We start from the raw sequence: 16888 nt of genomic DNA on the forward strand, positions 1-16888 counted from the left end.
ACCATTTCCATATGGTTCCCCTTCTCTCTCCCTTTCTCTCCCCCCACTCGTCTCTGTTTAATGTTAATCTTTTCCTCATGCTCTTCCTCCCTGTTCTGTTCTTAGTTGTTCTCTCTTTATATCAAAGAAGACATTTGGCATTTGTTTTTTAAGGATTGGCTAGCTTAGCTTAGCATAATCTGCTCTAATGCCATCCATTTCCCTGCAAATTCTATGATTTTGTCATTTTTTAGTGCTTCGTAAAACTCCATTGTGTATAGATGCCACATTTTTTTTTATCCATTCATCTATTGAAGGGCATCTAGGTTGGTTCCACAGTCTAGCTACTGTGAATTGTGCCGCTATGATCATTGATGTGGCAGTATCCCTATAGTACGCTCTTTTAAGATCCTCAGGGAATAGTCCGAGAAGGGCGATAGCTGGGTCAAACGGTGGATCCATTCCCAGCTTTCCCAGGAATCTCCATACTGCTTTTCAAATTGGCCTCACCAATTTGCAGTCCCACCAACAATGAACAAGTGTACCCTTTTCCCCACATCCTCGCCAACACTTATTGTTGTTTGACTTTATAATGGCTGCCAATCTTACTGGAGTGAGATGGTATCTTAGGGTGATTTTGATTTGCATTTCTCTGACTGCTAGAGATGGTGAGCATTTTTTCATGTACTTGTTGATTGATTGTATGTCCTCCTCTGTGAAGTGTCTGTTCAGGTCCTTGGCCCATTTGTTGATTGGGTTATTTGTTTTCTTATTGTCTAATTTTTTGAGTTCTTTGTATATTCTGGATATTAGGGCTCTGTCTGAAGTGTGAGGGGTAAAAATTTGTTCCCAGGATGTAGGCTGTCTATTTAGCTCTCTTACTGTTTCTCTTGCTGATAAAAAACTTTTTAGTTTAAGTAAGTCCCATTTGTTTATTCTTGTTATTAACTCTTGGGCTATGGGTGTCCTATTAAGGAATTTGGAGCCCGACCCCACAGTATGTAGATAGTAGCCAACTTTTTGAGAAGAGCTGCAATTTCAAGAAAACAAATAAAATCAACTGAATTCCCTTCACGACTTTTTCACATAATTCCTTAATTACTCTATATCATTTTCTTCATGACACTTGCTACTCTCTGAAATCACCAATCTTATTTATTTGTTAGTTGACGGCCTTCTCACTAAAAGATTATCTTTATAAGAATGAATCTGTTGATTATTTCTTGCTTTTATCTGCTGGTTATATACCTTACACCTAAAATAGAACCCAATGCAGAATCACCAGTTTATAAATACAGTATATAGTGGTATAGAAATAATCACTATAAGAAATACAGATAGAAATGGCTAAGAGACTAGAGGTAGGGATGAAAAATGATCTTTTCTCTACTAATTTTAAACACTGAATGCAACTTTGATTTTATATTATTTTTATAACAATTTACAAAACAAAGAATAGAAAGAAACTATTGAGTTAAAATAATTATTGCTTTCTAGGTATGGGATTCTTTTCAAAATGGATAGCTCCAAAGAAACCAGAGATTTTATTTGAATGGTTTAAGTAATTAATTATTTGGGGGTTTGTTTATTTAGAGATTTATTTCTAAACTTTCTAATCTGACTGAAAAGTAATTGGTTATGAGTATGGTTTGGGGAGTCAAACAACCCTGAATTCAAATCCTTGCCCTACCAAGTGATCTATATGTCCTCAGCTTCCTGTGCATCAGTTAGTCCCCACACATAAAATAAGGTCATGCTGAGAATGAAAAAGATAACATGGGAAGGCAATTGGCCATGCCTGGCATGGTCTACTTGATAAATACCAGGTACTCTAATATTTATACATTTTTATGCTTCTATGTGTTCAAATCATTCAAATTTCTAAAGTAGATGATAGGTCGTCATCTCTTCTATGATTGTTAATTAAGCACCAAACTACATGCCAGTAGCTAAAATGAACCTCAAAGAGACAAAAAAAGCAAAGATACAAACTGTAAATTGAGCTATTTAGCTCCATTTTCTTCATAATTTCAGATTGCTAAAGGTGAAAATTAAAGGTAGCTCTTCCTGTAACACAATGGTTTTCTTGGGCTGTACCAAAATAGTCTATAGGTATAGATACTAGTACCACACTCAGCATATTTCTATTCTTTAACAAATTGACTGTTTTCTAAAAAAACAAAGCAACAAGAACAAAAAAATGGAAGAGGACAAGTTCAAGAAGAAAATATACAGCAAAAGCCTCCTACAAAAAGTGGAAGTGGCTCTGAGCATCCTGAGCTTAGACAGGTCAGATGTTATGTTCTGGCACCAGTAACACAGGGACTGGGTGGATAATTCAGTGAGAACAACCAGGTAGGCTGATTTCTCCACATCTGTGCTTACATCAACAAATATGCCACACATCAGCCACAGAGCCATTTGTTCTCAGGTGGAAACATATATGGAGAAGCAAATCAGGTTCCAGGTGGCTGGGGACATGAAGAAGAAATGAGGAAGCCATATGCCTAAAGGAACAGTGAAACTAGCTAGCAGAGTATCCTATCAGGAACACATAGCTCCGGGCCCCATCACATCCTCCCATTCTTGGCAATACTCCTTCTCCTGTTTCTACAGGCTCTGCTTGTTTACTTAAGCAGTCCAGCCCCATAAGTCTTTGAGTTGTGACCCCTATGCTGAAGGGCTAGGGGATATTCTCTGTAATCTTGAAAGTTGTAGTGAATTAAAATGAGCTCTAAGAAAACACATCACACCATGTTATTGTGTTGATCAAATGATGGACTAAACTGTAAAGAGCCCCATTTGATAAAATAACTGGCCTTAGTCTTAAGGCTTTTCTAAACCAATCATTGGGTTACCTGGGTCCAAAAATAACATTTCAAGCCGTCTATTAATAAACAAAAAGACTTGTATAGGAGGATTCTCAAAGCGTCTAAAAGATCAACTGATCCATCTCCTGAAGAGGCTTATAGGGGAAAACAGCAGATGTTATTAAAGTGAAAGGACTTTGAGTTGTAGGAAACAAGATCTGGTTATTTTAAAATCTTTTTACCTCAGTCCCTATATTTTTGTATTTGTGTGATGTCTGGGCAATGACTTGTCAACTGAAGTGTACTGTTTTAACAAATTATTTTAAATTGTTGCTTGTTTAAGAGATAAGATTATTTTACACTCAAATAGCAATAAAAGATCCAAGAGTCCCTGCTATCACACTATACAGGAATAAAGTTGAGAGTTTAGACTATAGCAGCTAAATAATCTGTGGTTTACAGACTAACAATAACACAAACTCAAAATAAATAAAATAAGTTAACATTCTGAAATCATGCCCAAATTAGAACACTTCAGAGGCAATATACTAAATAACTAATTTTTAAGTTATTATGTACACTTAAACATTGTAAACCTAACTAAAGATCTCAAAACTTAGAGGAGAAATTCTTTCATTAAAATTATTTAATAGCTTTCTCCACAAAGGTGAAAAAAAATACTGCCACAATTTGTACAATATTGGGCAAATTCTCAGATAAAGATTTAAAGTCACTGTTGATGTTGTACAAAAGAAAACTGTCATTATTCTTACACCAATGTGGCTTCAGAAGAATAATCTTTGCAATTTAGATTTTAGAAGTACTTAGAATGCATCTACATTCCAGTTATCTGAAGATTTTTTAATTGTAAACTAAAACTCTCAAGATAAAACTCTTACAGAAACTTCAGCCGATAAAAATGCTCCTAAGTTAATCAAGGTTTAATGCTATAGGTCTGAAGAATTAATACTTAAAATATTTTCAAATTACAAACTCTCGGTTGTGTATGTATGGATGTGAGTTTACTTAATGGAAAATTCACCCAAGGAAGATTTTTTTCAGAAAGACATTAAAATAGTGAATCTATTATATGAACATGTCAGAAAATCTAGAAAAAAATTTATGGTCATTTTCTAATATCACTTTATATTTAGACAATGTGAAATAATGATTAAAAATTACCTAAACTGGGAGACTTATGATTAGGAGAATTATGATTCTGTGGCCTGCCTTGGTTTTATGTTCCTAGGCAAATGGATTTAGTTCCTTAAAGGTTCAGTTTTCTTGTCCTTTAAAATGGGGTGGTAATGTCTCTCCTGAATTCAAGTTTTTAAAGTTTTTCCATGAGTTTCCAAACTCAAAATGTTTTAGTTCCTAAAATGCAAAGTTGTCGGGAAATTACAAGTTAGATCATTTCCATAATTTTGATAGTACATATTCATCATTTCAATCCATTTATCATTGGCCTCTCATAAGTCCGAACATTTGGTATCCTAGAAAAATTTGAAATCTTTGCTTCCCTTTTCTCAAATTCCCCCTCCTACCTGAGAGTCAGAGCTGTCTATGATGATGATACAATTATATGACAATGCATGTACCAGCTACCTAGAACGTGGCAGGCTAAATATATTTACATAGCTATTCTTTGTGCCAGGAATTATATTCTAAGATCTTCTTTTGTACTGACTCATTGAATACATATCATCATTCTCTAGGAACTACAAGTAAACCATTGGAAAAGTGAGGAAACCAGGGCTAAGAGATGAAAAAAATCTTGCCCAATATCTTTCAGGGAGTAAGCAAAATAAATGGGATTTGAACTTATGGAAGTCAGCTTCAAGACTGGCGTCCTACCTTAACCTGCCTCTCTTAGAGTTCAGTGTCATTCAGTCAAAAATGCAGACTCAGTGCTGAATTCTGTTACTTCTTGAGAAGAACTATGTAAGAATTATGACCTGAGTTTTAAAGATTAAAGAATTTGATGTCTGGAACAGTTTCACAAATACATGCGAGTCAGATAAGAAAAGTCAGAGCCTAATGTCTACCGTCTCAGGAAATTCTAGACACACATAAGCTCATGCAAAACTCAGGACTGTGGGAGGTTCAAGTCTTCCTGAGCTGCACACATACCAAATAGTGAAGAGAATGAAAAAACAATGAGAATTTAGATCAGAAGCTATTTGTCAGAAAATGTATGCACATTTTTAATACTTTCTAGGTAATATCACATCCCACTGAAAGCACAGTTCAAGAAGAATGCTTTTGTTCTTTTGATTTTTTTTTTCTTGTGGTGCTGGGGACTAAACCTCACACACACTAGGCCTGAGCTACATCCCCCACCCTCAAAAGGAATTTTTAAAATATAATTTTATTAAAACTCTAAGTCTTGAAATTTAAAGTTTCCAAAGGTTTTTTTAATAAAGAGGAAAAGATCTCAAGCCATAAATCCAAACCGATCCATTCTTTACTTTTTTTTTTTTAAGTCTGTGTGTTGTCCTTAAGGACTATTTATTTCTTTGGTGAAGAAAAAACAAAGTAAATTATTTCAAATCATCCTTTTAATAATTTTTCCTCTGTGCCACAAAATTCAACTATTTCATGGTCTTTCAAGTCTACAAAAATGTAAATTACAGCTTCCCTTTCATAATAATAGGTAATTTTTTGAACTATAAAATTGGTACTAGAGAGTGTAGTGAAAATCCCCCACTAAAACTACAGTAGTCCCCTTATTCATGATTTCACTTTCTGTAGGTAAGTTTCACTGACCTACAATCTATTATGTGTGGGAGACCAACCTTGCATGTCACTGGGTCACACTCCCCGGCTGGGTGCTGAGGCACTCAGTCACAGAAACATGGCAGAGCTTTCCCCACCCTTCTTGGGTTCCAGGGTCAGTGTCTCATGCATGGGTGTGTCCTGCTACAGCCCCATGGGTGAAGCTATGCTCACCTGTTCCTTTGTAATATAACCCCTTGCCCTGTTTAGGATAGAATCTTCCATGGAAGTGCCTTGTGTGTATCCCCTTCTCTTACTGTGCCCTTGGGTGTGGCCTACCCAGGTGTCAGTCAACCTGCTGACAGTGGACATCATGAAGATAGACTGAGCCCCCTGAAACCTGACCCCTTGCCTCATTTGAATAGCTTCTCCTCAATAAAAGGGGTCAGCCTGTGCTCTCGCTCTCTCTCTTTCTGTGGACCCTTAAGGTCAGAGGAGCCGTCACAGCGACCCCAAAGAAAAAGGTATTTGTGTCTCTTGTGTGGTTATTTCGTGCAGCCCAGTTAGCCCAATTTAACTAGAGTGACCCCTGAGCCTTTTAGTCGCGAGAACAAAAACCCGGCAACTATGGTCTGAAAATATTAAATGGAAGATTAAAAAAATAAGCAGTAAGTCTGAAACTGTGTGCCATTCTTAGAAGTGTGATCAAATCTCATCCAGTCCTAATCCATGCCACCTAGGGTATGAATCTGTCCTCTCTGCCACACATCCATGCTGTGTATGCTATGACTCTTCAGTCACTTGGAATCTGTCTCAAGTAACAGAGATGCCATCAGGTTATCATGGTGCTAGTGTTTAAGTAACACTTATTTGACTCAGTAACAGCTCCCAAGTGAAAAAAAAGCAGGGATGCCAGCAATTTCGGTAGGCAAAAAGAAGCTGCAAAGTGCTTCCTTGAAAATAAAATGCAATAGGCTTGAGATGTAGCTCTGTGATAGAGTGCTTACCTAGAATGGTTTAATCCCCAGCACCACAAAACAAAAGGCAAAAGTTCTGTACTTAATAAGGACAGAAAAAAATTTATGCTAAAGTTGCTAACAGCTATAATAAGAACAAACCTTCTGTCCATGAAATTGTGAAGGACAAAGAAATTCATGCAAATTTTACTGTAACACCTCAAATTGTTAAAGTATGCTTAAGAAAAAAAATATACTGCTAATCTCAGTATTACCTGCAGTTTCAGGCATCCATGAAATACCTTGGAGATAGTCTCCACTGATAAGGGGTGACATAATATTATATCTGCTTGGTGTCTCACTCTCAGTTAAAGACATATGAAAGAAAGAGTGAAACTCAGCAAGTAAGGAGTATAAAGGGAAGAAAATTAATACCATTTTACATGTCTTCTGTTATGACTTGGATCCTAAATGTTCATATGTCCAAAGGCCTGTATGCTGCAGATGTGGTTGCCAACCTGTAGCACTATTGGGAGGTCATGAAACCTAGGAGGTGGGGCCTTTTTGGAGGAAGTTAGGTCATTGGAGGCCTGTCCTTGAAGGAGACACTGGGATTCCAAAACCATCCTCTATCTCCACCCACTCCTTCTAGTGACCATGAGTTGAACAGTCTTTGTCTGTGTATTAGCTTTTCATCACTATGAGCAAGATACCTGGTAAGAACAACTGAAAGTTTTCATTTTTACACCGTTTTTTTTTTTGGGGGGGGGGGTACTGGGGATTGAATGCAGGGGCACTCAACCACTGAGTCACATCCCCAGCCCTATTTTGTATTTTATTTAGAGACAGGGTCTCACTGAGTTGCTTAGCGCCTTGCTTTTGCTGACGCTGGCTTTTGAACTCAGGATCCTTCTGTCTTAGCCTCCTGAGATAGGTATGGTCTTGCTGAGATGGCCTCAAGGCATTTTTCTTATTTTCTCTGTGCAAATTAATTAGCTTCTCTTTAATGGCATCTCAGCAACCCTACTTTCCTTGGCCCGGATTTTGTATGTGCTCCTTTTCTGGTCAAACCACAAGTTTCTGAAATCTGTCCTCTCTGCTTTCTACTTCAGAGTCTCACAGTAAACCTAGTCAAAAGTACCCATACTACTGCTTGACTGTTTAGCTGCCTTGAAATTTCCTCTGCCAGAATAATTAGCATATTACCTTTAAATTCAGCCTCACAAAAAATCTCAGGACATTAAAAAAAAGTATAAAGGCTTTTGTTTTTGGTTTTTGTTTGTTTGTTTTTGCCAGAATATAACATGAATGGCTTCTAGTCCAATTTCCAAGAGTCCTTATTCCCTTCTGAAATCTCATAATCACAGTCTTTACTATTTGTATTCCTATCAGAATGCTGGTCTTCTGACCTCCCAGAAAAATTACCCAGGAGTCACCCTTACAACATTCTAAGGTTTCTCCAATGTGCATCACCAAACCTTTCTAAACTTCCCCTGCGAAGCAGTTCTCAAGGCTTATGAACCACGTAGAATAATCACAGCAATGATTAACACAGTACTAATTCCTGTGTTGATCAGCTTTTTACTGCTAAGACTGAAATACCTATCAAGAACAACTTATAGGAGGAAAAGTTTATTTGCGGTTCATAGTTTCAGAGGCTCAGTCCATGGTCAGCTGACTCCATTCCTTTGGCCCAATATGAATCGGAATATCATGGCAGAAAAATATAGCAGAGTTAAGCTGCTCAGTTCTTGACATCCAAGAAGCAGAGAGAGAGGGTATATTTACAGAGCCATGGATAAAATATAATCACCAAAGGCATGGCCCAAGTGAACTACTCCTCCAACAATGCCCTATAGGCACTACTCAATAGTCCATTTAAATCATTAATACATCACATGAATTAATTTACTGACAAAGGTACAACCAATGCTCATAATCCAATCTTTTTACCTCTTAACATTGCTCCATGAGCTCCTTGGGGACATTTTTAGATTCAAACCATAATACTACATCATGTACTCTGGGTACCTTGATGCATTGTACTGCCACAGGCACAAATGATACAGCCAAGTGACCAACTGGCTGAAACTGTGAGCAAGATCAATCTTTTTCTTAAGATGATTTTCTCAGGTGTCTTGTCACAGTGACAGAAAGATGACTATACATTGTCTCAGAACATAGCTAAGAAGAAGCAGACAAGCAAAGCCTCAAAGTAATTAGAATAGAAATTGTTAAAATTTCAAATTTCACAAAGCAATGCACTGTCTATTAAGAGTATTAAATTCTGAATAGGTATATTTTTTGACATTTTTACAGTTTCTACTTTTAAATTCTTGATATCTTTACATTCCTTTCATTATTTGGTGTTCATGGAGCTCAGGGTAGATTTAATCCACAGATTTCTTTGTCAGATCAATTAATCCTATATCCCTATACATTTTTTTTCTTAGGAAACTTGGGCTGCTAGCTTCCTATAGCTAGGAAATATGACCAACTGCTAAGAAAAATGGCGAGTTGAAATTTCCTAGAAGATTGGCTAAATATTGACTATTATGCCTCCCAATTCTCCCTTGGTATAAAATATTTCTACAAAATAGGCTGTATAATACCTTGGAATTCAAAGTCACATGATTGTTTTTCTCTTTAAAGAAGCCAGTGAATTTCTTACCATACTTATTCACAGAGGAAATGAATTTTTTCAAAGAAAGTTTCAGGTTTCAGGCAAATGAAAAGACTATACAAGAATAAATGCATTTCTCTGTAATTTTCAAACTTCTTTTGGAAAGAAGAAAAAACATTTGATGAATTTATCTTGACATTATAACAGACAACAGTGAGAAAATAGAGATAAGAGATGACATTTGATTGATGATTATGTTTCCAAAGTGGCGGACTACATCTTTTGGGAAAAAAAATTCCCTATTGTCATTAGAAATAGAAATTGCTCCCAAAGAAACTTCAAACCTAAAGAACTTACCCTTTCCTTCTAACAGGAGTATCACAGTTAGTCCTGGTATGTGAATGCACAGGCATCCTCAGAGATTCTGCCTACACTGATGATGCACAGCACTGTCCAATAGAAACACAATTATGTCCTGTATATGTAATTTAAAATTTTCTAATTCCATTTTAAAGTAAAATTAATTTCAGTAACATATTTTACCTCAATAGTCAAAATATATCATTTTAAAATGTAATTCACATAAATAGTACTTTACTAGTATTGATATGTAAATTATTAATTTAATAATATTATTGATATAATATGAATGTGTGACATAATACTATTACAAAATATACCACTAATATGTAAATATTTTTTCTAATTTCTGTTTTTGAGCTAAGTCTTTGAACTCCATGCTAAGTCTTCAAGCATGTCTCAGATCTCTCTAAACACATTTCAAGTGTCGGATGGCGACACATGGCTTGTGGCTACCATATTGGATGGTGCAGCATTAGAACAGTGTTTCTCTAAGTGCATTATAATCACCTTCTCAGGAGCTTTTAAAAATTCTGATGTCAGGCTATTCACCAAATTCATAAAATCAGAATCTCTGAGTGCCCTCCCCTCTCCACTTTCCCCCAATCTTTTCCAAAACCAGGTAATCCAATGTACATAATGGTGAAAAGCCTAGTATTCTAGAAAATAGCTAACATAAAACCTTTATCATTTGGCAATTTCTCTCTTGGTTTTAGAATCCTGATTTGTATATCCTTCATTGTTCTTCCTTTTGGAAGGAGTACATGAAAGGAAGAAAGAAAATGAGTGCAAGATACCCTTTAATCACTTTCTTACTTTTCCAGCAAGGCCTAGAATAGAGTTCACCTAGAAGCTCATTTTATCTCCATTACTTCATAATAGCACTGTATATAAGCCAAACATTTACAGTGGTAATAGTAATGTTGGTAAAAGACAATGTTAACTTCACACACTGCTTGAATGCTGTTCTGGCACATCTTGAAGGAAAAGATAACCTTTTTATGGAAAATTTTCACCTGTCATTACTGAGAAACAGGTTAGACAAGCAACACAGCATTTTCTCCCAGAAAGCTTGTCAAGTCAATCTGTGCTGTGCCTTGTCTCCTTGCCCTGAACCCTTCTACTGGCTTACTGACTGACTGACTCTGTCTGCTGTCTACCTGGAATCACTCCAGCCCAAACCTGGTCTCTGTGACAAAGCAGCATTCAGGCACCAAAACACCAAATGCAGCATTGGCTTCCGAGAAACTAAATGCATCTTGGAGGACTTAGCTTCTGTGAGTTTGGATCCATTCTAAAGAACTTTAGCCAAGCTGATTTACCAGATTGATTTAGAATACAGTCTGTAACCTGCCCATTGTTCATGTTAACTTCTGCTACTTGCTTGCAAACCAAGTCTACAAACTGCAAGTTAGCATTTCTTTAGAGTTTACATGTTAAAGGATCCTGGGAGACGGGAAGGTTGAATGATCCATACTATATCAGAGAGCCAAATAGAGCATCAAAGGAACCAGTTCTTCTGACCTATGACTCAATGCACTTGCTGCCAACAAATTACATTTTATTTAAGGTCCAGTTCCTATCCTTTGCACTCTAAATGCAAATAAAAATTGATGGTCTTTTTTTGTTTGTTTGGAAAGAAAGTACTAGGAATATGTGTTAAATATTAAATATTGGGCTGAGGATGTGACTGAGGCAGTAGCGTGCTCGCCTGGCATGCATGGGGCACTGGGTTCAAACCTCAGCACCACATAAAAATAAAATAAAGATGTTGTGTCCACCGAAAAACTAAAAAATAAATATAAAAAATTCTCTCTCTCTCCCTCTCTCTCTCTCCCTCTTTCTCTCTCTCTTTAAAGAAATATATTAAATAGGCATATACTTTACTCATTTGTTGACTCATTCATTTCACTTACAGAATGTGTGTTACAGAAATTTACACATGGACCAAAGACAGTTGAACAAGGATGTTTGTTACTACATTCTTTGTAATAATGAAATACTGAAATCAACTTGACTGTCACTCAAGACAGCTTTTAATAAGAATAATGTAGATCTATACATTCTGACATAGAAAGATCTCAATGCAGAGGTAAATTTTTAAAAAATAGTCCTCATATAATCCCATTTATACAGAACAGGAAAATACAAATATATGTGTGTGAATTCATAGCAAATGTCTGGAATAATATTTGGAAATTTGTTTAAAATTGTTTCTTCTAAATGCAGAATATTTGAGTATATACTTCTGCTTTGTTGCCTGGAGAATAAATTTCCACAGTATATGTGTAATTAAAAATTAACATATTCAGAAAAATACTCCCAAGTCTCATTGCAAACAACCCAGAATATTCACAATGGGCATGCTTATTTAGAAATGTAGATGTAATTTTTAATAATAACAAAATGAAGATTTTTTTTAAATCCCACTATACTAGAACATTGGTTATAAGTCATTTGTGTTATAACTAAAGAATAAGGAAACACTAATTAAATAAAGAATTATTAGCAAATTAATTAATTGAAATTCATTGTGGTCTTTTTTTCTTAAGGCTAATTCTGTTGGGGTTTTAGTACTATGAAAGAAATAAAAAACTATTATGGATAATATAATGCCATGAGGCTTTGAATGCTTATGTTTAAAAAAATTGTTTGTAGCCAGGCGCAATGGTACATGCCTATAATCCCAGTGGTTTGGGAGGCTGAGACAGGAGAAAGAGAGTGCAAAGCCAGCCTCAGCAACTGCCAGGCACTAAGCAACTCAGTGAGACCCTGTCTCTAAATAAAATACAAAATAGGGCTGGGGATGTGGCTCAGTGGTTGAGTGCCCCTGAGTTCAATCCCTGGAACCACCCCCCCCCCAAAAAAAACCCATAGTTTGTAAATTGTTGCCAAAATAATAAAAATAAGTTTCTCACAATGTGAGTTAAAGCAAGAAAATGGAAAACTGATCCAAACATGCTTTCTCCTTATGCCAACCAATGATAAATTTCATAGTATCTACTTTCACTGAATTGGAGAGAGGACTTATATTCTCCCACAACTGGTTGGAAAGGTAGGACCAGAAGGGCTCTGTTTAAAGAAACCTTGACTCATACCATGCACGAAGCAGGGTTATGCAAGTAGAAAGATGCCTGGGTGGGCTGGGCCTGGGGCTCAGTGTTAGAGCGCTCACCTCGCATGTGTGGGGCCCTGGGTTCAATCCTCAGCACGACATATAAAAAAAAAATAAAGGTATTGTGTTCCCCTACAAATAAAAGTATATATTAAAAGAAAGAAAGAAAAGTGCCTGGGCCTTTAACAAGGAGGACTTAGACTTCACAGAGGAGGAGTAAAAAACAAGCAGATCACTGAGTAAACAAGTGAGGCCACTCTTCCAAGTAAAGGGAGCAATATCTGTGAAAACATGGCTGCTGAAAACATGGGATGGCTTGCAACTTTTCAGTAGGACTGGACCATGAACTTCGTGAAGCAGTTGGTGGGAGATAATGCTAAAATAGGGGACAGGAACAGAAAATCAAGGACTTTCCTAAGCCAAACAAGTGAATTGGGAGCCACATGTGACTATAAGAACTTAAAATTTGGCCACCTCAAATTAAGATGTGTAGTAGGTATAAAATAATATTCATTTGATTTCAAAGACAATATAAAATGCACAATGCCTCATTATTTTCATACTGATTACTTGGATATATTGGACTAAATAAAAGATACTATTTCAATGGATTTTTACCTGTTTTTATTTTTTTTAAGTTGAGTACTATAAACATTTTTAAATTACATATTTAAGTTGCATTTGAGAACTATCCTCCTGGCAAAAGTGTGAAGTACAATTTGTAGGAAAACCAAACAGTTATTGTACCAGTCCAAGAGGAGAAGATGGAAACTCAACAAGAGCGCTGGAGACAAAATAAGGGAAGAGATTCAATCTAAGGATTATTTAAAAAAAAATGAAAGACTGAAAAGACACTAAACACTTTAAGTTTCTTGTTTAGATAGATGGGCTCCTGATAATTCCATTAAGTCAGAAGATAATGATAATTGCTAGTTCAAGTAATAAGCTCAGGAGAAGGTGATTAATACAGCCTGGAACACTGTGGTACCTGTGGGACCTGAAGAGTACATTTTCAAAAGATGAAAAGAAATTGGCTGGAGTTCTGAGTAAAGGTGTATATTGAAGGAGGGAAGTGCAATTCTTCAAATCACTCCTACTGGGTGATGTTATACACATGGACAACACTGCTGGGTGACTGTCTTTTGACAAGAATACAGAATTCTGAGGAATACCAACTTGTATGGGGTAAGTAAAACCTCTGTCAAGAGATTAGGAAAATAAGATAGAGTGACTAGATGAGAACAAGAAAATATTTTCCAAAAGTATAACAAGTAAAGAGAGAGAGAGAGAGAGAGAGAGAGAGAGAGAGAGAGGGAGAGAGAAAGTCCTCAAGCTGTGGAGAGGTCCAGTGAAATAAAAGTATCTATTGCATATTATGTTATTGAAGCCTAATGGGTGATTTTACATTGTATTTTATATTATCTCATTTAATTCCCACAGCAAACTTATAAGGTCAACACTATAATTATTCCCATTTTATAGCTGAAGAAAATGAAAGACACTGGAAGATCAAGCAACTTGCCCAAGATCACCCAGCAAATGAGGGATAGAGACAACATTCTAAGCCACGCCATCTGGTACATGTATTCTTAATTGAAACTCCAATTATATAAACATGGTGTTAGTCAGCTTTTGTCACAGTGACCCAAATACCTGACAAAAATGACTTAAAGGAGGAAAATTTTATTTTGTCTCATGATGTAAGAGGTTCAATCCATGGAGGGTCCAAGGTAAGGCAGAACATTATGGTGGAAGGGCTCACTGGAGGAACACTGATCACATCATGGAATTTTGGAAGCAGACAGAGAAAGAGAAAGGTGAACACTTCAGGGGAACCCCTAGTGACCCACCTTCTCCAGCTATTCCCTACCTGCATATAGTTACCATCCAGTTAGTCCCTTCAAACTAGAACGGGCTGATTAAGTTTTGGCTCTCACAATCCAGTCATTTTACCTTTGAATGTTTCTACATTAACATAGGAGCTTTGGGGGGGACATCTCAAACCCAGACCAGAACAGACCTATATAATCAGTTCATCATCTCCCTTAAACTACTAAATAGGCTAAAGGAAGTCTGTATGATCAACAATAAGATGGAAATATAATGAAAGAAAAGTTTTTGTTTGATTTTTTTTTTATATTTGCCAGTTTTGAACCAGTTCTTTAGGGGAGGGACAGATTGCTTTGGGAACAAAGTAACTTGTTTGATTTTTGTTATGAGCCCTGCTAGAAATTTCAAAGGCTTTTAAAATCAAAATAAACTTGCCCTAAGCAGAGGTGCTAAGTGGAACATATTAATAACATCACAGAACAAATTAAGAGTTTCAATTTAGCAATGATCTTCTCAAGTGTGTGAAAAACTCCTCAAGTAAGCTTAGGAACAACTTTCTGTATCCTGTGGACCAGGGCCAGGGACTGGGTGGCAGAAGAGGCTGGGCGAGGATTGTGTGTCAGGCAGCAGTGTGGCGATTGCTGCCAACGGTCATCCCCTCCACCTCTGTCTCTTTCTTTCCCTGAAGTGACTTTACTCTATCTACAAGTAAGTTGGCACTCTGGAACAATTATTACTGGAAGTCATTATGCATCATTCCTTCTTTAAAACGTTTTAAAAGTGCTGTGGACAAACTCTAGATAGGGCAGAGGGGTTGGAGGGGAAGGGAGGGGACATGGGGTAATTAATGATGATCATTATTATCCAAAGTACAAGTATCAAGACGCTGAATTGGTGTGAATATATTATGCATACAACCAGAGATATGAAAAAATTGTTCTCTATATATGTAATAAGAACTGTAATGCATTCTGCTATCATATATTAATAGAAAGAAAAGAAAAGAAATCTACCTAGGTTTGGGTAACCCAACTTTTCCTGAGTCCTATTGGACTATTTGGAAATAAAGCTACCTTTATTTCAAAACACATACCTCCATCTCAACAGATAAAAGCTTTTCTAACATTTGAGCAAGCAAAACTGACTGACTTCTGGCATATTTGTGTAATTTTAGATAATTTATGTAATTGTCCTCTCAGTCTTGGTTTCTTCTTTTATAAAATGGAATGATAATGCCTTCCCATATGGCTATTACAAGGATTAAATGAAATGCCATAGAAATTATACCCAGTTCAGAGATCAGCAGTAAATAAATATTAAATAAATATGAATCTTATATTCCCTCAAATCTCCTTACACCTCATTTTAATTCCCTTCATTTCCTTTTTGAGCTAACTTTCAACTATTTTTTTTTACTGTAATTTAATGGAGGGAAGAGTTCCTTACTAAAGACCACCTAGCCAGTCTTTAAACTTCCAGTCTGGCATAGGTGGGAAATATCTCTTGGAGACCTGACCTTTTCTAGCCAGTTTGTACAAGCAATGACCACTACCTCCTCCACTTCTGCATATAGATTTGGTGAACATAAGCATGATGAGTTTTTCTAAATATGGAATGCATGCCCAAGATCAATTGCTGTTGGCAATGTGTGAATATATATTCTTAATATTAGAATGTGTTTCCTAAACAAAAAAGAGAATGAATAATAGGATTATTTTTATATAGTTCTGTAAATTTACTCTCAGAAAACATGTTGGTTATGCTTAATCATAAAGGGAAATACAAAATTTACATTCAAATTTTCACCAGTTTGCATTTTACCCTCCCAAAACAAATTACACATTTTTTTGTCATGCCATTAATTGCTGAGTCTCTTTGAGGTAGGATAATTAAATGATAATAAACCATTTAACAACATCATATTTCATCTTGCTGTTGCAACCATTTAGTAATCTGTATGGAGTTCATCTTTTTTATATGTGCATAGAGAATGATTTTAATGTTCAGGGTGTTTTCCTGAATTTCAATGCCCAAGGGAATGTGACTGGTTAAATTATAAAGAAGCAAATACACAATTTAAATGCTAATTTTACCTTTTCTCCCTTAGAAAATAATTAATTAGAACCAAATGGAGAGATTGTCTACAACTTAATGTTTTGCTTCAAAATAGAACATTATTTTAGAGAACTGTAGTCATTTCAACATACTGCAAAATGCTACTAAGACACATAATACTAAAGACACATAACTTGGGAAATCAGAAGCCATTTGAAAAAGCAAAGTTAGAATTTCATAGTAATTCAGTGTCTCTGGTCCTGCCATATCATCTCAGTCATGTAAACATTGCCAAGAACAACTTTCTGAATTAAATTAGTCTAGAAATACTTGAAATGTATTGTCTGTGTATGGTTTTCTTTATGTGCTTGGGGTTTTAACTCTGTGTCTGGTGTGTGTGTGTGTGTGTTTTCATGCATGCGTGCACACACATAAATACAGTATG

Source organism: Marmota monax, unplaced genomic scaffold, assembly GCF_021218885.2.
Source record: "Marmota monax isolate L192 unplaced genomic scaffold, Marmota_monax_Labrador192_F-V1.1 WCK01_AAM20220418_F8-fsc00012, whole genome shotgun sequence".
Taxonomy (NCBI): domain Eukaryota; kingdom Metazoa; phylum Chordata; class Mammalia; order Rodentia; family Sciuridae; genus Marmota; species Marmota monax.